The sequence below is a fragment of the Natator depressus genome, chromosome 1, assembly GCF_965152275.1.
Source record: "Natator depressus isolate rNatDep1 chromosome 1, rNatDep2.hap1, whole genome shotgun sequence".
In the NCBI taxonomy this organism is placed as follows: Eukaryota; Metazoa; Chordata; order Testudines; family Cheloniidae; genus Natator; species Natator depressus.
In genome coordinates this window covers 60,692,494-60,714,476 of record NC_134234.1, presented here as the reverse complement: position 1 = coordinate 60,714,476, position 21,983 = coordinate 60,692,494, and the positions used below count along the sequence as shown (strand labels likewise).

The 21,983-nt window shown below is 40.9% G+C and overlaps 1 long non-coding RNA gene across 4 annotated transcripts in view; it reads left to right on the top strand.

Annotated features, from left to right (window-relative positions):
- The window catches only part of LOC141992335 (uncharacterized), a 68,032-nt gene that overhangs the window by 40,916 nt on the left and 5,133 nt on the right, over positions 1 to 21,983 (top strand). The window contains exons 5-9 of one of the 4 annotated variants that reach the window (XR_012640580.1): positions 3,888 to 4,046; positions 6,984 to 7,083; positions 10,168 to 10,235; positions 10,980 to 11,141; positions 13,179 to 13,646. This is a non-coding gene — a long non-coding RNA (uncharacterized LOC141992335). Of the gene's footprint in view, positions 1 to 3,887; positions 4,047 to 6,983; positions 7,084 to 10,167; positions 10,236 to 10,979; positions 11,142 to 13,178; positions 13,647 to 21,983 lie in introns of those variants that run through there. The other 3 variants (XR_012640576.1, XR_012640575.1, XR_012640579.1) reach the window with 3 other exon arrangements.

Genomic DNA, 21,983 nt, shown 5'->3' with positions numbered 1-21,983 from the left:
AAACAGGGAAAGATTAAGAATGAGCTCTCAAAACTGGATACTCATAAAAAACCAACCTTCCACACAAACTTCCTCATGGATAGATTTTACAAAAACTAGACAAGCCATTTACAACACAAACTTTGCTTCTCTACAACAGAAAAAGGACACTAAACTATCTAAACTGCTACATGCCACAAGGAGCCACAAGAGTAGTTCCCTTAACCCACCCAATAATAATATTGTTAATCTTTCCAGCTATACTCTTAGCCCGGCAGAAGAGTCTGTCCTATCTTGAGGCCTCTCCTTTTGTCCCTCCAGGCCCACGAACATGATACAGTTCTGTGGTGACCTAGAATCCTACTTTCCACGTCTCTGACTCAAAGAATATTTCCAACACACCTCTGAACAACATACTAACCCACAGAATCCTTCCTACCAACACTACAAAAAGAAGAATTCTGCGTGGACTCCTCCTGAAGGTCGAAACAACAGACTGGACTTCTACATAGATTGCTTCCGTCGACGTACACGGGCTGAAATTGTGGAAAAACAGCATCACTTGCCCCATAACCTCAGCTGTGCTGAACACAACGCCATCAACAGCCTCAGGAACAACTCTGACATCATAATCAAAAAGGCTAACAAAGGAGGTGCTGTCGTCATCATGAATAAGTTGGAATATGAACAACAGGCTGCTAGGCAGCTCTCTAACTCCACATTCCACAGGCCATTATCCTCTGATCCCACTGAGGGTTACCAAAAGAAACTACACCATCTGCTCAAGAAACTCACTGAAAAAGCACAGGAACAGATCTGTGCAGACACATGCCTAGAACCCCAACCAGGGGTATTCTGTTTGCTACCCAAGACCCATAAACCTGGAAATCCTGGACGCCCCATCATCTCAGGCATTGGCACCCTAACAACAGGATTGTCTGGCTATGTGGACTCTCTCCTCAGGCCCTACGCTACCAGCACTCCCAGCTATCTTCGAGACACCACTGACTTCCTGAGGAAACTACAATCCATTAGTGATCTTCCTGAAAACACCATCCTAGCCACTATGGATGTAGAAGCCCTCTACACCAACATTCCACACAGAGATGGACTACAAGCTGTCAGGAACAGTATCCCTGATAATGTCACGGCTAACCTGGTGGCTGAACTTTGTGACTTTGTCCTCACTCACAACTATTCCACATTTGGAGGCAATATATACCTTCAAATCAGCGGCACTGCTATGGGTACCCGCATGGCCCCACAGTATGCCAACATTTTTATGGCTGACTTAGAACAACGCTTCCTCAGCTCTCGTCCCCTAATACTCCTACTCTACTTGCGCTACATTGATGACATCTTCATCATCTGGACCCATGGAAAAGAAGCCCTTGAGGAATTCCACCATGATTTCAACAATTTCCATCCCACCATCAACCTCAGCCTGGACCAGTCCACACAAGAGATCCACTTCCTGGACACTACGGTGCTAATAAGCGATGGTCACATAAACACCACCCTATACCGGAAACCTACTGACCGCTATTCCTACCTACATGCCTCCAGCTTTCATCCAGACCACACCACACGATCCATTGTCTACAGCCAAGCTCTGCGATACAACCGCATTTGCTCCAACCCCTCAGGCAGAGACAAACACCTACAAGATCTCTATCAATCATTCTTACAACTACAGTACCCACCTGCTGAAGTGAAGAAAACAGATTGATAGAGCCAGAAGAGTACCCAGAAGTCACCTACTACAGGACAGGCCCAACAAAGAAAATAAGAGAACGCCACTAGCCGTCACCTTCAGCCCCCAGCTAAAGCCTCTCCAGCACATCATCAGAGTTCTACAACCTATCCTGAAGGACGACCCATCACTCTCACAGATCTTGGGAGACAGACCAGTCCTCGCTGTCAGACAGCCTCCCAACCTGAAGCAAATACTCACCAGGAACCACACACCACACAACAAAAACACTATCCCAGGAACCTATCCTTGCAACAAAGCCTGATGCCAACTCTGTCCACATATTTATTCAAGTGACACCATCATAGGACTTAATCACATTAGCCACGCCATCAGGGGCTCGTTCACCTGCACATCTACCAATGTGATATATGCCATCATGTGCCAGCATTGCCCCTCTGCCATGTACATTGGCCAAACCGGACAGTCTCTATGCAAAAGAATAAATGGACACAAATTTGACATCAGGAATCATAACATTCAAAAACCGGTAGGAGAACACTTCAACCTCTCTGGCCACTCAGTAAAAGACTTAAGGGTGGCAATTCTGCAACAGAAAAGCTTCAAAAACAGACTCCAGCGAGAAACTGCTGAGCTTGAATTAATATGCAAACTAGATACCATTAACTTGGGTTTGAATAGAGACTGGGAGTGGCTGGGTCATTACACAGATTGAATCTATTTCCCCATGTTAAGTATCCTCACACCTTCTTGTCAACTGTCTAAATGGGCCAACTTGATTATCACTACAAAAGTTTTTTTCTCCTGCTGATAATAGCTCATCTTAATTAATTAGCCTCTTACAGTTTGTATGGCAACTTCCACCTTCTCCGTATGTACATTATATCTATATATATATCTTCTTACTATATGTTCCATTCTATGCATCCGATGAAGTGGGCTGTAGCCCAGGAAAGCTTATGCTCTAATTTGTTAGTCTCCAAGGTGCCACAAGTACTCCTGTTCTTTTTTGCAGTTGTCTAAGAGTTTGTAGGATCAGCTCAGTGTTAGTAGTAAACATGTATCTGAAGAGGTATGTCTTTTTTAGAGCTGGTCAAAACTTTTCACACACAACTTTACTGTCAGCAAAAAATGCATATTTGGTGACATTAAAACATTTTTTGAATTCATGTCCATTTCGCCAAATTGTTTCAGTAAAAAAAAAAAAATTCATACTGACATCTTGATTTTTGGTTTAAAACAATTTATTTTAAAAATTGTATTAAAAACAATCAACCATTAAAAATGCTAAATTGAAAAGAAAAATTTCATTTTGGGTTGAACAAAAGATTTAATTTGACTCAAAATGAAATTTGTTTAGACTTTTAGACTTCCTGAATTTTGTAATTTTTGTTGATCCAAAAATAATGTTTTTCTGATTTTTTTTAATTGCCAGTGAACAAAAAAAACCTCATTATTTGCCAGAATTTAATCATGCTTCAGCAACTAAATATCTACAACTTGCCCAGGCCCCTGTTGAAGTCAATGGGAATTTTGCAGTTGTTTTCAAGGGGAACAGAATCAAGTCACTAATATTTACAGTAAGAAAAGGAGTACTTGTGGCACCTTCGAGACTAACCAATTTATTTGAGCATAAGCTTTCGTGAGCTACAGCTCACTTCATCGAATGCATAAAAGTAGAAAATGCAGTGAGGATGTTTTTATACACACAGACCATGAAAAAATGGGTGTTTATCACGTTAGAAGGTTTTCTCCCCCCACCCCACTCTCCTGCTGATAATAGCTTATCTAAAGTGATCACTCTCCTTACAATGTGTATGATAATCAAGGTGGGCCATTTCCAGCACAAATCCAGGGTTTAACAAGAACGTCTGAGGAACAGGGGAGGGGAGTGGGGGGAGAGAAAACCTGAATTTGTGCTGGAAATGGCCCACCTTGATTATCATACACATTGTAAGGAGAGTGATCACTTTAGATAAGCTATTACTAGCAGGAGAGTGGGGTGGGGGGAGAAAACCTTTTGAAGTGATAAGCACCCATTTTTTCATGGTCTGTGTGTATAAAAACATCCTCACTGCATTTTCCACTTTTATGCATCTGATGAAGTGAACTGTAGCTCACGAAAGCTTATGCTCAAATGAATTGGTTAGTCTCTAAGGTGCCACAAGTACTCCTTTTCTTTTTGCGAATACAGACTAATTTGGCTGCTACTCTGAAACCAATATTTACAGTGAAGATCACCAACCATCCAGTTTGCCAGTTCCTTTTTGACTGGCAGCCAAAGTCTCTCTTCTTGCTCAATCAAGCATGAAAGCTCCAAACTAACTCAGAAGAAACCAAACAACAAAAACAGGTGAGCAATTATACAGTTGATATTTGTTTTGACCTTTGTATGGGACTTTGGAACAAGTTTCATAGATAAAGGACATGAAATTGAAATTTCTTGAAGTGTCCGAACTACAGGTGACAAAAGATAATCCCTACTAGGATGTCAGAATAGTCACGGAACTGCAGGAGCCAACCACTGAAGTAACGGATACCCTTCTCAGACTCAAGTGTGAAATAAAAGAGCTGAAGATCTGAAGGGTAGACATAATTCACAGTGAGAGTGTCAAGTTCAAAGGTGGTCAATATTTGAAAATATATTAAAAATTAATTTTTAAAAAGTGATCCAATCTGTTCTTCATGGACATTAATGATGGCATGGCATTTTTCATAAGAATAATAGTATATCTTTCTGCCCTTGACCAACATTGTTATTTGTATTACTGGAGAGACCATGCACTACTCCCAAAATCAAGACCCCATTGCACTTGGTGCTCTACACATGTAGTAAGGAGACAGTCCTGGCTCTCCCCCACCCCTTACACATGATTGTACCAAAGCCCTTATATTTGGCATAGGTACTGGAATTAGGGATGCTGGGGATGCTCCTGCACCCCCTGACTGGAAGTGGTTACCATTATATACAAGGTTAACAGTTTGGTTCAATGGCTCTCAGCAGCACCCCCACTATACAAATTGTTCCAGCACCTCAGGTATCTGGTGTAAATAGGCCTCAGCAGGTGAAACTCTATGCCCACATATGGAGTCAATTCCAAGTTCAGGGCTTAAATAAATAAGACAGTTAAAGGGTGGGGAAAGAATTTTTATAGGTGTAACTGAAGCACAGTGAGCTTGACATCATACAGGAAGTGTGTAACAGAACCAGAAATCGAACCTAGGTCTCAAGGCTCCAAGTGTCCCAAGTCCCAGTCCATTCCCTTAGCCCCAAAATCATCAATGTTCTCTGCTACACACATGTCATTCTGTGTGCCAGCTGGCTGCAATCTTCTCTGCATGCTTGTGTTTTAGCAACATTGTTTGTATCAGACCTATGCAAAAATAAGGAATGTTTTTCATTTGACAGATTGTACGGTTCCATGCCAAGTGATCTTGCAATTCCAAATTTCACTTTTAAATCACATTTCAGCACAAGAGACACTTTATTGTGTGGATGGAGGAGTTGTGGAGTTTTGCAGGAGGTTGGGGTTTTGCACTGAATCACAGAAAAACAAGGCCACTTTTTACACAAAACATTGTGCTCACAAAATTTTGAACAGGAGATCTGAGATAGTGGACATCTCTGAAATTTGTCTTCATGAAGGAGGAGATAGGGTAGAAGAATCAGTGACAATTATGCATATTTGTAGCCCGTTACATTCACGGTGGCTGCCAGCAGCCCTGAGAAACTATTATGGCTAAACATCAACAAGCCACAAATGATGCCCTAGCCACATGCACTAATCTGCAGCCATTCCTCCGTATCAGCCAGCACACCACCTAGGGATTTCCCTACAGTAGAATAATCCTGCAGTGAATGGCTAAGCTGGCTTTGAGGAAGCTTTGTGCAAAGCTTCCTAATGTAGAAGAGAATCAGGCCCTTTACATTAAGTGTATGAATAGCTCTTGGTGAAGGATAAAACTTGTGCTAATTTTCAAGACAATAGGTTGATAAAGACGTTATAAACCCTAGAAAACAGTCTGCTGTCCATTCATTTGTTAGTGAAATAAGGCTGTAATGAGTGCTGTCTTTCAGCTTTTGCACGTGTGTATTTGGAAAGGGGCAGCGTTAAAAATACATGACAAGAAGTGGGAATCTCATAGCAAGGAACATATAAAACAGGACTGGAAAAATACATTGTCAGGGAGAATCCTGCCTTGGCAGGGTGATGGATTAGGGGACCTCAGAGGTCTTTTCCATCTATGATTCTCTCATGTAATTCTACGTAGTCACAGGAGAGTGGATGCCTAACATAGATCAGATCATTAGCTACTATCAGAACAGAATGAGCAGCTCATGAGAGTGCCTGTTGGCTGAGCTGCACCAAAGTGCCCTTCAGGCTGGAAGTGGTGCTTTAATGCCCTCCCCTCAGCTGTCAGCCTTTCCCGGCTCTGAGTGCAGGGGCTGAGTTCTCATTTGGTCCTGCATATCTGCATCTTTACAAGAGTCAGAAGAATCTCTCTCTCTCTCTCCAGTCTCTGCCAATGCTCATTTATCTCTTCCTCTGCTTTCAATGCTAAATAAGTAAGTTATAATATCTTTGTATCCATATAGCAGCCCTCCGCGGAGGATCTCAAAGCATGTTATAAAAATAATTTTCCCTGCTCCTCTGTCTCTACTGCTCTGCACCCACTGTGGCCATTTGAACCTGTGCCAAGTGATCTGGTAGCATTTAAATCCTGTCTTGCAGAAGACTAATTGGTTCCACTAGGTACAGAGCAGTGGAGAATCGGGCCCTGAGCTGGAAAGGCAGCCAGCTTCCTGTGAATCACAGAGAGGTCACTCATGCAAGAAAACCCTCGTCCTTTGCGATAGAATTAGTGTCCTGCAAAGCCTAAACCAAAACAAAGCTAGACACAGCAGTCCAGACTCCCTGATTCCAGTGGAGTTACACCAGGGACAGCATTGGCCCCTGTGTGTTTCTGCTTAACAGAGAACAGAAAATGTAAAGGGCAGGAGAAATCAGAACAGTATGTTATACAGCCAGCAGTTAATAATTTACCACTGCCCGAGTGACCTTTTCATTGATGGCAACAGGTATAATTAAATAGCATATTAGATAGTGAGGGTGTAATTGTATTCTCAGGGATTTACTAATTTGCCTTTGTTCTGACTAGTCAAGCGAAAATGCGTGTTTGTCAACTGTGGCATGCTCGGGTATAAGCATGCCAGGGGATCTCTGATTCCTGAGTCCTCTGATCCACACGCCCAATGTCCTGAGTTTGTTTGCATATCTGATTTCTTCAGCATGATATAAACACGTTTGAACTGGTAAATTCCTAACGATGACATGTGACTCCAGATCTTGAGGGCCACATCCTGGTACTTGTATATCCCATGGACTAAGGTGAGCTGGATTTGCCCTTTTATAGACTTTGCATTAAGACGACAGACTGTGCTGCTGGTATAGACAGAAAGTTGTCACTCTTTATTTAGCGAGTACTGCCTAAGTATTACCAGGTGCCTGTGTCAAGTTGTTTGAGATGGTATTCCAGCACCATTATTAAGGGGCAACTGTAGTGTTATTTTACTTTTAAGACTCTTTATGTAGAGTGCTTTATTTAATATTCCCAGACACAAAATTGGATCAGATGTGATTTCAAGCCATTGGACACACTGAATAGGGCTTAAAAGTCAGAGGGTACAGCTAGCATTTATTCAACAGCCAGGATCATAGTGACTACCTGGTTGTGCATAGATAGTTCGCTCTCACAGCCACATCACTGGGGACAAGTGCAATTTATACTCTGTATGCAGAGTGTCGTGGAATAGTGATGAGTATTGGAAGATAGCTCATAGACAATGAGATGTCAAAATGTCACTTGAATATAGTGGGAAAGTGAGTCAGAGGTCTTTGATTTGTATCTGCCAAGTAAAATGGGGGTAGGCTAGATGACCCTTGAAGTCCCTTCTAACTCTATGGTTCAATGATTCTATACAAATGTAAGATTATTTTAGCTGACTTATTGTGGGAGGGTGAATTCAAAGTCTGTAAGGGTAGGTGGCTCCAATGTACCGAGAGGGTACTTTGTACATTATTAGGTGTTATATGGGCTGCTCTAAGCAGGGGTATGTAGTTTCCATTTGAAATACATGAAAACTGTATCTTAATGAAGCTTTGTTTGTGCTTTGTCCTCAGTTTAAGAAGTTATGTCAAAGCCTTGTCATGTGAAAAATTGATGTAGATTATTTCTTCGGAGATCAAGAATATATTTTTTCCTGTAATTACAGATTTAGTGTAAAAAAATGCATGTGGTTCAGTGAAACAGAAAACTCAAATAATGTGCTCCTGGAGTACGTGATCTCCTCGATTCTCTGTAGCTTGTTTGGCTGAAGTTTACAGACTCTGCCAGCACAGCTGTACACCAACAGAGTTTATAAGCACCACGGAGTTCATAGTCTTTTGCTGAAGCTGAATGTGTCTGTAACATGCAGAGTTTATAAACATCAGACCAGTGCCTTATGTACACTGTAGTAAGGAGTACTTCAGGGATGCAAAGGCTACAAATGTTCATGTAATACTGTACTTGAAGTCCAACTCTGGCTCCAGACACTCCATGTCCTCCCTGAGGCAGGACACATGATGGTGAAATTCACCCCTGTACAGAGGGACAGCACAAGTTCTTCTGTCCCTTTTGAATCCCATTTAACCCTGTAAGGGGAATTTAAGTGGTGCAGAGATGAGAGCTCAGTAAATAATTTATGTTTTTGTTTGTTTGCGTGGTGACTGAACCAGAAAAATCTAGAAAAAAAATTGTTTTGGGTTAAAAGAAATGTTTCCTTTGACCTGAAAATAAACTGTTTTAGTATTTCATTTATTTATATTTCCAGGTGGTATTTTTACCCTTGAAAATCCCCTCAAAAATCTAGCTAAATTTCAAACAAAACGGTGACAGTTTTCAGAATGTTTCAAAACAAAAAATCACAATTTTTCAGTTTGAAAATGTCAAAACAAACAGTTTTCACTTTTTTTAAAAAAAAGATCTTAATTTCATTTGGCCAAAACTATTCAACCTGTGTTCACAAATAGTTCTCATTGTCCCCAAACTGCATTTTTTGGTGAAAAAATTATTCAGTTGAAAAATTTTGCCCAACTCTAGCAGAGATCTTGTGCTGGCTCCTTGCACAAGGGTGAATTTCATTCAGAGAGTTCTTAGAACAAAGGTAAGGCTCAGCTCTGTACTTTGCACTATGAAAAGTCCATCAAGGCCAATATATCTTGTGACAAAGTTCTTCACGTACGCAGTTGAAGAAAATCTCCATCAGGTCACCAGCAAAGATTTAAACAAATCTCCAGGGTTCAGATTTGGGGGGGGGGGGGGCCAGGAACGACCAATAACTATAATCACTTAAATCTCTTTTCTTTATTAATAAACTTATTCTTAGTTTTACTCTAAACCATCTCCTTGCTGTTATATTAAAGTAAAGTGAGAATCCTCAGCTGATCCAGCAGGTTGGCATTTATTCTGTCTCTTTGGAGACAGTGGACTGGGTTCATTTCTGTGTGTCCAGTGACAGGAACTGGACACTGCAAAGAGAGACCTCTGGGGAACTCAGGACCAGAAGTTCATGGATGGTTACCTGCAAGTCAAAGCTTAGACTGACATGTTGGTAAGGAGTTTGTTGGTGAGGTGGACAGACTGGCATGGCAGTCACACAGTTTAAGCTCCAGCACAGCACTCTCTTGCTGAGGCAGAGAGCTAGCACCTTGACTCACGGGTCTGAACTCCCTGAGGAGAGCATCATGGACGTTTTGAGAAACAGCCTCACCTCAGCTTTAAACAGTGCACAGCTTGATTTGTAAACCAGGCCAGACAAATCGCTGATTGGATCACGTTCCGTATACTGAACGTACGGGGCATTTGTTATAAAAAAGGGAAGTGCTGAAGAACGAACAACATTAATTTGGTATTTCTACCAAAGAAGAACAGAGCTACTTGACTTTTGCAAACCCCCACTCAAAAAAATGGTGTTTAGTCAAAACATTTTTAAAAATTTGCAGGAAAATGTTTTAAATGAAATTGGTGGGCAATTGCAACATAAAAAGATTTTTATTTTATTTTTTAATTGAAGTTTTCTGTTTGGTTTTATGTCTTTTTTTTTTTTAATCAAATTTTGTTTTCCTTTTTGCCACTGAATCCAACAAAATTAATTGATGTCTAGGGAGGTGTCCGCTCACCCACTTTTTTCTTTTCCCACTCTAACTTTTCCATAGTTGAAAAAACAAAAGGGAAGATATAAGAACCCCCACCCCACACACACACATCCCACACACGTCATTCATTCCACTGCATTCCATGGCAAAATGCGGAAAAGGAGGAAACAAACTCTTTTGTTGTTGTTGTTGTTGAAAAGCAAAAGAAAAATTTCATTTTGAAACCAAGTTTTCCATTTTGGAGCCTGATGAATTTCATTTTCTTCTTCCTTCCAGAGCAAATAAAATGAAGACAGTTGTAAAAGTTTTTGAAGTCCTGTTGCAATCAGTGAACTAACTACAGAGTAAGTTTCTACTCATTGGGAATATGTCTGATAGAATCTGGCACTTATGAAAAATATCTAATAGAGATTTTGTTGTGCCGTTCTACAGCAAACTTTCAAGTCTAGGTGTTAAGTAGGGAGTATGGGTCATGTTCTGCCCAGACTTACTTCCTGTGCCATCCACTGAAACCACTGGAGTGACTCCCAAGTTTTCTTTGATATAACAGAGAAGAATTAGGCCTAATATCTCTTCCCCAACTGAAAAAGAAAAATCCATGTTCACCTACTGACTGAAGGAACCACTGGCAAAGTTTACCAATTTCAAGGTATTAAGGATTACACACCACTACAGACATAAAACAATGGCTTGGAGATAGATAAGAGGGTTTAAAATACTGTATTCATCCACAGCACACCAATGTGATAATACACTAGGTATTTTAGAATACGATATTTGCATGCACTTATGGTGTAAGAGCATGCAAATAAGACCAGTGTCTATGTAAACTCTAGCCTGTTAAAGAACAGTTTAGAACTGTCCATAGGTAAAAAGAGAGGCCCTTGCATACAAATTAGTGTATGGCCTGAACATTAGAGTCAGCTTGCTTCAGAAATCTGCTCTTTTCTGCACAAAGGCATAGCAAAATGATAACAGCTAGAAACTTCCCTCTGGACACAGGCGGAAAGTTTGAGTTTTCTTCAAATGTTTACTAGGAAAATATGCTAGGAATTTACTAAGAAAAATGCTTTATGTTTTCTGCACAGTGAACTTGGGCTGCTGGAAAAAAAGACTTAGGCACTCTCTTAAAGGCCAAAAGAAGAGCTTGGCTTCTCCTGCTTGGTTTCTGAAAAACTGACATGATGGGCAGATTCTCAAACAGTCACAATTAACAAACAACTATCAGTGAAGAGAAACCTAGGAAGGAAGTGAGTATCTTCTGCGGCACATGGGCCAAGTTCCATGGGTGCATCTAAGGGGAGATTTGGGTCCATTAATAAATAAATCTGAAGAACATACCTATTTGTGGCGTATGTAGCTATTAAGCCTTTGTTTGTGGTGTACTGTACCTTTAAATATCTAAAAGCTCTCATGTCTAAAGACACAGTGAGGCATTTTGTTCTCAGTGATGCTTCAGTCTATAATGGAGGATACATTATCGTACACATTGTAAGGACAGTGATCACTTTAGATAAGCTATTGCCAGCAGGAGAGTGGGGTGGGGGGAGGTATTTTTTCATGCTTTGTGTGTATAAAAGATCTTCTACACTTTCCACAGTATGCATCCGATGAAGTGAGCTGTAGCTCACGAAAGCTTATGCTCAAATAAATTGGTTAGTCTCTAAGGTGCCACAAGTACTCCTTTTCACAGTGCTCTTATGGTGACTTTCCTCTCCTTCTAAAAAGAGTAATTTGAGATAAAAGAGAACTGCAAGAAAGAAAGTACATGCTTTGCTCTTTGTATATTGACAAATGTAACACAAATAAAAATATTGTTAACCTCTGAGGATAGGACAAGAAGCAATGGATTTAAATTGCAGCAAGGGAAGTTTAGGTTGTACATTAGGAAAAACTTCTTAGCTGTCAGGGTAGTTAAGCACTGGAATAAATTGCCTAGGGAGGTTATGGAATCTCCATCATGGGAGGTTTATAAGAACAGGTTGGACAAACACCTGTCAGGAATGGTCTTGCCTTGTGCACAGGGGACTGGACTAGATAACATATTGAGGTCCCTTCCAGTCCTACTCTTCTATGATTCCTCTATGCACCAGCAGCTATGCATTTCTGTCATTGGAAATGATTGTTAATATTTCAGTGACTCATTTCCATCCAAACCAATGGAAAGATTGAAGACCAGGGCCAATGCTGTTTTACTGAAAATGTAAAGATTAGAGGCAATAAGCAGATTCCATCAACAGAACTGCCCTAGACTTGGCTATTTCAATAAAATGGGGAAGGAAGGGGAAGAGACTTCAGCTCACTGTGTTACTTTCATGATCAGCATTGTCTGATCACTGCTAACAATGGGTGACTGTAAGCGGTTCACCTCCCACAGCATAGAGACATGGTTCATGCCTCTGTTCCCCTCTCGACAGAGACTGGTAGTGGGAGTTCAGAGCTCTGGACCTCTGGCCTAAGCAAAAGGTTTCCCCTTTATAGGGGGAAACAAAAGGCCAACTAAACAAAACATTTTTTTCTAGAGCTGTCAATTAATCACAGTTAATGCACACGATTAATTTAAAAATATTAATCGTGATTAAAAATTGAATCACAATTAATCGCAGTTTTAATCGCACTGCTAAACAGTAGAATACCAATTGAAATTTATTAAATATTTTGGGTGTTTTCTACATTTTGATATATATTGTATTCTGTGTTGTAATTGAAATCAAAGATTATATTATTTTTATTACAAATATTTACACTGTAAAAATAACAAAAGAAATAGTATTTTTCAATTTACCACATACAAGTACTGTAGTGCAATCTCTTTATCGTGAAAGTGCAACTTACAAATGTAGATTTATTTTGTTACATAACTGCACTGAAAATCAAAACAATATAAAACTTCAGAGCCTACAAATCCACTCAGTCCTACTTCTTGTTCAGCCAAATCGCAAAGACAAACAAGTTTGTTTACATTTATGCTGCCCTCTTCTCACTTTCTCGTGCCATTGTATATAAGAACAAGCATTTGCGTGGCACTTTTGTAGCTGGCATTGCAAGGTATTTACATACCAGATATGCTAACCATTCATATGCCCCTTCATGCTTGGGCCATCATTCCAGAGGATGTGCTTCCATGTTGATGATGCTCGTTAAAAAAATAATGTGTTAATTAAATTTGTGACTGAACTACTTGGGAAGAATTGAATGTCTCCTGTTCTGTTTTACCCACATTCTGCCATATAATTCATGTTATAGTAGTCTCAAATGATGACCCAACACTTCTTGTTCCTTTTAAGAACACTTTCACTGCAGATTTGACAAAACAAAGAAGGTACCAATGTGAGATTTCTAAAGATAACTACAGCACTCAACCCAAGGTTTAAGAATATGACGTGCCTTCCAAAATCTGATCAGGACGGGATGTGGAGCATGCATTCAGAAGTCTTAAAAGAGCAACACTCTGATGCAGAAACTACGGAAACCGAACCACCAAAAAAGAAAATCAACCTTCTGCTGGTGGCATCTGACTCAGATGATGAAAATGAACATGCATCGGTCCTCACTAATTGGATTGTTATCAAGCAGAACCCGTCATCAGCATGGATGCATGTCCCCTGGAATGGTGGTTGAAGCATGAAGGGACATATGAATCTTTAGCACATCTGGCACATAAATATCTTGCGACGCCGGCTACAACAGGGTCATGAGAACATCTGTTCTCATTTTCAGGTGACATTGTAAACAAGAAGCCGACAGCATTGTCTCCTGCAAATGTAAACAAACTTGTTTGTCTAAGCGATTGGCTGAACAAGAAGTAGGACTGAGTGGACTTGCAGGCTCTTAAATTTTACATTGTTTTCTTTTTGAATGCAGTTTTTTTGTATATAATTCTACATTTGTAAGTTCAACTTTCATGAGAAAGAGATTGCTTACTTGTATGAGGTGAACTGAAAAATACTATTTTGTTTTTTTACAGTGCAAATATTGTAAACAAAAATAAATATAAAGTGAGCACTGTACACTTTGTATTCTGTGTTGTAATTGAAATCAATATATTGAAAATGTAGAAAACATCCAAATTATTTAAATAAATGGTATTCTATTATTAACAGTGTGATTAATAGTGTGATTCATCGGGATTACTTTTTTTAATCACGCGACAGCCCTAATGTTTTTCTGCTCCCTTCTGAGCTCTGTAGGACAGTGTGGCCCTTTCCAGGCTCTCAGGTGATTTCCTGGCTTTTTCCTGGCTGTGTCCCACCAGCCCTCTATACATTTCCTTTCCCCCTTGCATTCCCACACATCCTCTGTGCATGGCACTATGGGTGCATGGGGGAGGGGGGGAAATGGGATGCATGCCCTCCGTCTATTACAGCACACCAGTAGTAAACTTTCAATCCTCAGACTCAAAGCTGCCCTGTTTCTCTATTTCCCAGGGCCATTTCATAACTTCAGTGCCACCTCTCTGGCTCCCCCAGTACACAAACCTCTCCCATAGGTCCTGCTGTAGCCCCTCTGTAGGCCTCTTTTTTAGCCCATTCCTAGCTCCTTCACAAGTCCCTACCTGGGAAGGAGTCACCATTAGTCCTTCCCCTGAGCCTGGTTTATAGAGAGCAGCATAGCGTTCCTCCTGCCAGCTATCCCCCTTGCAGTGAGCACAAGTTGCCCCTTATATCTCCTAACAGGCTTAGCCCTAATTCCCTTGATCTGGAAAATAAACCAGGCACAGGAGAGGTTGGACCCAAAGTCCCACAGCTCATGCTGTGACGGTGACCCTCAAAAGATTTGGAAGTTTGGTATGGAAACCCCCCTCAACATTTAGAAGCTCATCCACGATATCCATAGACCTGACCTCTTTCCCACCTGTTGGCTTCATAGACTTAGGGCTAGATCCTGCCATTTGCAAGCAAAAATCATATTAGTGGGCGACACTCTACCTAGCTAGAATTCCTCATGTGAATATAGAGCTGAGCTCTGCCATCCCAGGAGAGGGTACAGCATGTGCACCCACTCTGCTCCTGGAGAGTTTCAGGAGCTGATGCATGGCAGAGAGTGGGGCTGTGTGGGCATGCCCACTTTCCGACAGCTAACACCAATGGGATACCAGCAGGGAGCAGGACCTGTGCCTCCCAGCAATAGTGTGAAATAAAACAAGTGTTTAACAATGTAAAAGTGAAGAATAACTACTGTAATAAATCAGTTGAAATTGCAAGAGAATATAGGTCAACAGAATATAACCCGGCTTGACATTTGGCCTGGAAACAGGCACTTGAAGCTCTAGCAAACAGGCTATGGGTTCTTAATGATCATGAGGGAGTAGAACGTTATTTTTATCACATCCAAAAAGATAGAAGCCCTGCAGCTGCTGCCTGGAGCTAACAAGCAAGGACAGCAGCTGATCCACTTACTGTATCATCCGGGATTTAAAAAAAGATGAATACTTGAAGTGAGCTGTAGCTCACGAAAGCTTATGCTCAAATAAATTTGTTAGTCTCTAAGGTGCCACAAGTCCTCCTTTTCTTTTTGCGGATACAGACTAACATGGCTGCTACTCTGAAAACTTTATTTTCTGTAATTCACTGTCACCGGCATCAGATGATGAGCTGCCCCTTTCTTCCATTAGCCTGCTGTGGAGGCAGCTGTATTACATGACATGCACAAATCTTTCACTATCAGTGCTATCAACAGGGATTAAGAAACATGAAAAATGGGAATAATTTACCACATGATGTGGTGGATTCTCCATCCCTGGAAGAGTTTAAATTAAAATGAGGTGTCTTTCTATGTATGCTCTAGTTTAACCATATTTTATGGGCTTGAAACTGGAATTACTGGGTTAAATTCTATGATCTGTGTTATGCAGCAGCTCAGACTAGACACTGTTCCCTTTTCACTTTAAAAATCTAGGAATACATCAGTAGTTCGCTTCAGTGAAAAGTCAGTATCTGACCTTCTGCCACTGAGGGTTGGTAAAAGAGGCATCACTGATTTCAGAGGCATACAGAATCATAGAAATGTAGAGCTGGATGGGACCTCAAGAGGTCATCTAGTCCATCTCCCCGTGCTGAGGCAGGACCAAGTATAACTGGATAAGCTCTGACAGATGTTTGTCTAACCTGTGCTTAAAAACCTTCAGGATTCCACCCTCTCACTTGGTAACCTATCCCACTTCTTAACGCTCTTTATAGTTAGAAAGTTTTTCCTAATAGCGAACCTAAATCTCCCTTGCTACAGACTAAGTGCATTGCTTCTTCTACCTTCACCGGACATGGAGAACAAATGATCACCATCCTCTTTCTAACAGCCCTTAAAATATTTAAAGTGTTTTCAGGTCCCATCCTGACTCTTCTTTTCTCGAGACTAAACATGCCCAGGTTTTTTAAACCTTTCCTCTGAGGTCAGGTTTTCTAACCCTTTTATCATTTTTGTTGCTCTCCTCTGGACTCTCTCAAGTTTGTCCACATCTTTCCTAAAGTGTGACACCCAAAACTGGACACAGTGCTCCAAATGCAACCTCACCAATGCCGAATACAGCAGATCAGTTACTGTCAATGTCTTACATACAACACTCAAATTAATATATCCCAGAATATTAGCTTTTTGCAACTGTATTACATCGTTGGCTCATTTGTGATCCACTATTACCCCCGGATTCTTTTCAACAGTACTATAGCCTCACCAGTTATTCCTTATTTTGTATTTGTGCATTTGATTTTTCCTTCCTAAGTACTTTGTAGTTGTCTGTACTGAATTTTGTGTTGTTGATTTCAGACCAATTCTCCAATTTGTCAAAATAGTTTTGAATTCTAATCCTATCCCCAAAGTGCTTGCAACCCCTCCAAGCTTGGTATCCTCTTCAAATGTTATAAACACACTCTCCACTCCATTATCCAAGTCATTAATGAAACTATTGACTAGTATCATACCCAGGACTGACCTCTGCAGGACCCCACTAGATACATCCTCCCAATTTTACAGCAAATAAAGACTCTGAGTATGGTTTTCCAACCAGCTGTGCTCCCACCTAATAGTAATTTCATCTAGACCACATTACCCTAGTTTGCTTATAAGAAGGTCATGTGGGGCTTTGTCAAAAACCTTACTAAAATCAAGATATGCCACATTTTACTGGTTCCTCCCCATCCGCTAGGCCAGTAACCTTGTCAAAGAAGGAAATTAGGTTGGTTTGGCATGATTTATTCTTGACAAATCCATGCTGGCTATTATTTATCACCCTATTATCCTCTAAGTGCTTACAGACTGATTTTTTGATAATTTGTTCCAGTATCTTTCCAGGAATTGAATTTAGGCCCACTGGTTTATAATTCCTCAGGTCCCCTTTGTTCCCCTTTTAAAGATAGGCCAATATAGTACTTTCTCCATTTCTCTGGCACCTCACCTGTCTTCCATGAGTACTCACAGATAATCACTAATGGTTCCAAGATTGCTTCAGCTAGTTCCTTAAGTACCCTAGGGTGAAATTCATCAGGGACTAGAATACATCTAACTTCCAAGTAGTCTTTAAACTGTTCTTTCCCTATTCTGGCTTGTGTTCCTTCCCCCTTGTTGTTAATATAAATTGTGTTCAGCATCTGGTCACAATTAACCTTTTTAGTGAATAGAATGTTATGATATGATATGATTGATAGAAAAGAATGTTGAATAGACTTAAGGCTTGATTCACTAATGTAACTCTGTTAAAACCATCATTTCATACACCTCCAAAATTCAGCTACCTCTGGGCAGGGAATGGGGGAAACAGTTGTGTCATAGCCATCTCTATCCTCACCTGGCCTGATTCTGAATTTATACTATTTTCTAATATCTGAGGGCATCACAGCACCGGGTGGCTGGGTGGGTGAGAAATTGCCAGCTGTCCATATGGTTTTTTAAAATAATAAAACACATAATAGATTGGGGGTATTAAAGTGACACAGGAAAAGGTGTCAACATTTGTAAACATTCCTCTACCATAATTTTAGTTCCAGACAGTTTTGAACGCTCATCTTCTTTCTTTCCCTTCTCAACACCATTACAGCTGGTTGAATAGTAAAAATTAAGAGGGTGAAAATAGATTCATAAACATTTTTTGAAAATAAAAGCACCAAGTAAGCTTGGTTGGCTATAATTTCTGGAGACATGTTTTACTAGTGAATATTCAGACAGCCAACAAGCATAAGTGAAAATTATCACAAACGCTAGAAGAGTGGAGAATTTTAGCCTGAATGATTACTTGTGTGAAAAGTGCCTAAAGGAGCTGCATTATCCTCTAGTCTATGTTAATTATTCTCTTGTTTCAAACATTTAATTTATGTATTCAGGGAGCAGAAACAATACCATGAGATTTAGGAGACCAACGGCACATCCCAAATGACCATCAGTGGAGAGCCACAGCAAATAGTTCTGAGTTGTGAGATACAGTATAAATGTGACAATGATTAATCCAAACTGTTTGAAGAATAACAAATATGTTTGAAAAAAAATCAAGATCAGTTCTTGAACAGTTTACTGGCCAAAACCAAGACTAAATTCACAATGAATAGTTCGACCAGTTCTGATCAACACTATAGAGGGATACAGGAATGCACCGTTCTCTTATTGCTCACCCCTGCTGGAGGGGTCATGTCGGGGGAGAGTAGAATTTCCTTCCTATTAGCATTTGATGCAGTGGTGTGAATTTACAGTGAGAACCTAAGTATCTTAGTGCTACTGGTTGAATCTGCCAGTAATGCATAAGGTGATGCACTATGAAGCAGGCTGCTGGAGCTCTGCCAACAAAATAATGCTGGACCTGTTCCTTCATGCGTGTGGACTCACTTCCTTTACTACAGAACATTGGGTAACTCCTTTGCATGCTAGACACACCCTGTATGTTTTCCACACTGCTACTCTCTCTCACTCTCTACCAGTACATTTGCTGTACTCTCTCTTATACACTCTATTCAGACCTTTGCTGACCTGTGGACCACCCCAGTCTCAGCAACAGCAAAATTGACAAAATTTCAGCAAAATCAAAAGTAAATCAAATGACGTGCGCTTGGAGAAAATGGCCAACAGCAGGTGACACATCACCACAATAGCTTGTGGGGCAGAGGGGGAGGGTTCACATTAATCATTAAAGACCTAAGCATGTTACAGAATTTAAATAATCTCTAATAATACTGGGCTCTTCCTAGTACTTTCCAGCTGAGATGCTCAGACAATAATGAAGTCAGCCTCACAAAACTTCAATGATGTAAGCAACTATTATTATCCCTGTTCTACTGATGGGGAAACTGAAGCACAGAGAGGTGACCTACATTTGCCAGTCACACAAGACAACAATTGCAGATCCACAAATGAGACTTTTGTTCCTGACTCCTAGCACTGTGCCTTAACAAGGAGACTATCCTAGTTAAGGATAGATTTATCTAAGAACCCCTGCTCCCATAGTGCATCCTAATGTGCACTTCAGATATAATAATGCCTAGCTCTGACATAGTGCTTTTCATCAGTAGATCTCAAAGAACTTCATCATCTTAAATATATTTATCATCGTAACACCCCTGAAAGGTAAGGAAGTACCATTATTCCCATTTTACAGACGGGGAACCAATAGGCTGTCACACAAGAAGCACATGATAGAGCAGGGAACTGAACTGGGACCAACTCCTAGGTTGGTGCCCTAACCACTAGACCATGCTTCTTCACAAGAAAGCTTACTTTAATTCCTGTTTCCAAACTGGGGCACATATATATAGCCAATTAGTTCACATTTTGATTGTTAGAGTAGTCTATATCCATTTAAATCATTCCCATTTTAAAAAAACAACACTTTTTTAAAAATAAAAGCTTTTACAATTCTTATACCAAAATCAGCATGAAGTGAGCTGGTTTGGAGTGATTTGACTGGAAGTTGCATGTGGTTATGCAGGACTCAGTTTGATTCCTGTGTCGTTGCCCAGTGGGAAGAACCATATTGACTAAAGTACCACGTTAACTGACATCGAAATACTCAGGAGTAGCAGGTCATGCACATTGGGGGGGATGAGGGAGGAGAGAAATAAAGAAAGAATGAAAACTGATGACACCAGAGGGAAGTTTTTCTGGTGCTGGGCATGAATCTAAAGCAGTAGTGGGCAACCTGCAGCCTGTCAGGGTAATCCGCTGGCAGGCTGCCAGTTTGTTTACATTTGCAAGGCTGCCTGCAGCTCCCAGTGGCCACAGTTCACTGTTCCCAGACAATGGGAGCTGCGGGAAGCGGTGGCCAGCGCGTCCCTGCGGCCCCGCACTGCTTTCCACAACTCCCAATCGCCACAGACTGACCACCACTGATCTAAAGCAACATGTCAGTCTGAGGCTACTGAATATTTATGTCTTTATTCATAATGTTTGTGTTACTATTATCCTAGTAATCGGGCTATTCCCTGAGCCTAAGGCTATGGTTACACTACAGCACCTGCAACTGCACCACTGTAACGCTTCTAGTGAAAACACTCTAAGCCGACAGGAGAGAGCTCCCCCATTGGCTTAATAACGCCTGCCTCCGGGAGAGGTGGTGGCTATGTTGGAAGGAGAAGCTCTCGCCCCGACATAGTGCTGTCCACGCCGGCGCTTAGGTCAGCATAATTTACGTCGCTCTGGGGTGTGGATTATTCACATCCCTGAGCGACATAAGGCATGCCGAAGTAATTTGTAATGTAGAATCATAGAATCATAGAATCTCAGGGTTGGAAGGGTCCTCAGGAGGTCATCTAGTCCAACCCCCTGCTCACAGCAGGACCAATCCGCAACTAAATCATCCCAGCCAGGGCTTTGTCAAGTCTGACCTTAAAAACTTCAAAGGAAGGAGATTCCCCCAGCTCCCTAGGTACCACATTCCAGTGCTTCACCACCGTCCGAGTGAAAAAGTTTTTCCTAATATCCAACCTAAACCTCCCCCACTGCAACTTGAGACCATTACTCCTCGTTCTGTCATCAGCTACCACTGAGAACAGTCTAGATCCATCCTCTTTGGAACCCCCTTTCAGGTAGTTGAAAGCAGCTATCAAATCCCCCCTCATTCTTCTCTTCCACAGACTAAACAATCCCAGTTCCCAGTTTTATGTAGACAAAGCCTAATTCTTTAATGAAAACCATGATGTACCTTTTACTGGCATTTTGCAGTGCTGAAAGGCCTATTGATGAGTAATGTGCTGGGTGGATTTTAGTTGTTGTCTGTTGCTTTAATATTTATATATGTTTCATCAGCTTCCGTTTCTCCAGTGCACAAGAGATAACTTTCCCATTCCATCTGGCCTGGCTGTGCTTGCTGTTGGCACTATCTCCTAACAGCAGTTCTGAACTCAAACCGTTTACAGCTATTCCTGATGTTACCAAGCTGTGATATTGCAGCATAAGGCTCTACATTGACACCAACTCTACAGGAAGGGCAGAGCTGCAAAGTCTGAATGTGGCACTGGCTCCAAACATGCCCAGTATTCAGGAGAGCTTGGGGAAGGTGACTGGGTTCAAATACAGGACCATCAGATTACACTAATATCATTGCCAAGTAGAGCTAGACAGGAACTGGTTTCTCTATCCCATGAAAATTGTCAGGATTATGAAAAGAATTTTGCCCTGACTTGGAAGGAAAAGTTTCAATCTTAAAAATGTTCACAACCAAACAGTCGGCAGGGCTGGGGAGAGGAGATAAACAAATCAGGTTGGGTCAATTCAGATGTTTCATTTCAATAATCTTGAAGCGTTTGGTTTTGATTTTGACCATTTTTTACGCTAATTAGCTTAAATTTCTAAATCAGGGGTTGGCAACCTTTCAGAAGTGGTGTGCCGAGTCTTCATTTATTCACTCCAATTTAAGGTTTGGCGTGCCAGGAATACATTTTAATGTTTTTAGAAGGTCTCTTTCTATAAGTCTATAATATGTAACTAAACTATTGTTGGATGTAAAGTAAATAAGGTTTTTAAAATGTTTAAGAAGCTTCATTTAAAATTAAATTAAAATGCAGAGCCCCCCGGACCGGTGGCCAGGACCTGGGCAGTGTGAGTGCCACTGAAAATCAGCTCGCCTGCCGCCTTTGGCAACGCATGCCACAGGTTGCCTACCTCTGTTCTAAATGAAG